The sequence below is a fragment of the Lolium rigidum genome, chromosome 5, assembly GCF_022539505.1.
Source record: "Lolium rigidum isolate FL_2022 chromosome 5, APGP_CSIRO_Lrig_0.1, whole genome shotgun sequence".
NCBI classification, from domain to species: Eukaryota; Viridiplantae; Streptophyta; class Magnoliopsida; order Poales; family Poaceae; genus Lolium; species Lolium rigidum.
In genome coordinates, this window is record NC_061512.1 from 190,440,102 (window position 1) to 190,441,267 (window position 1,166).

Below are 1,166 nucleotides of genomic sequence, written 5' to 3' on the forward strand. Positions count from 1 at the left end.
ACAAGCCAAAGGGGCATCTCTCCCGGAAACGCGCTGCACTGTTGTATCGTGACGACGTGCCCACGAAGGGAACTGTATTTTCGTCATGTTGTCATGCACATGCCGACGCCGATTAGCCGGGGACTCGGGGAGAGATGCCTGACACGAGTACACCTACGAGCAGCTGAGCTCTTGGGACCATGAATGACGCCGGCGACGAAGTGCTCCGGCCGTGGGCGATCGGATGAAATCAGCAAAACTAAGAGCATCTCCGTCGCATCTCCCAAACGACATCCGGCAATAGCGTCGAATTTTCGTTTGGGGGACGTTCGGACGAAATTTTCGTTTGGAGGAGATCTCTTTCCTAGCCACGTCCCCCAAACGCGACCTCCAAACAAAAAGCAAGTGTAAAAATTGTGTCCGACGTCCCTGATGGAGACACTATACACAGGGGATGGGCTAGGGACGCCGGACAATATTTGAGGGACGTCCGGAGCGAAGCGGCCTTTGGGGCATGCGACTGGGACGTTTTTTTGGCCGGCGTCCCCCGAGCTCTTGGGACCACCAATGTTCGATGCGTGGAAGGAGGCGGCACTAGAGGCGGCCATAGAAGTCGTGAAGGAGGACCCGCATCTCGCATAGTACGAGGTGTGGGAGGAGGCAGCGCTAACGGCGACCGTAGAAGCAAGCGGCAAATGCTGGAGGCGGGGCGGCGTCACCGGGAGGCGGAGCGGCAGCGCTGGTGGGAGGTGTGCCGGTAGCAGGGTGGGAGCAGCTTGCGCAACGGTAGGAGATGCGGGAGCAGCAGCAGCGTGAGGATGAATTCTACGAGCGCCGGCGCTTGGTAGAGACGCAGCTACGGCTACGGAGGCAGGAGGTCGAGCACCGTAGGCGACGGGAGAAGCTGGAGCAGCAGCTGCGTCAGGAGGCGGCGGCCACGGATAGAGCAGCCTACTTGCACTACTAGGGAAAAGCCTATAGGTGGAGGCAAGTTGTGCCGGCGCACCACCTTGTGCATGCGCCGGTGGAAAGGATTGCCGGCGCACCACATTTCGGCCGCGCCGGCGATGAAGGGATACTGCCGGCGCACCTCGGGGAAAGGCTCGCCGGCGCTATTTCCTGGCATGGCCCGGGCCGATTCGGGCCAGGCCCAAGAATCATTGCCGGCGCGCCGGCCCGGTGGTGCG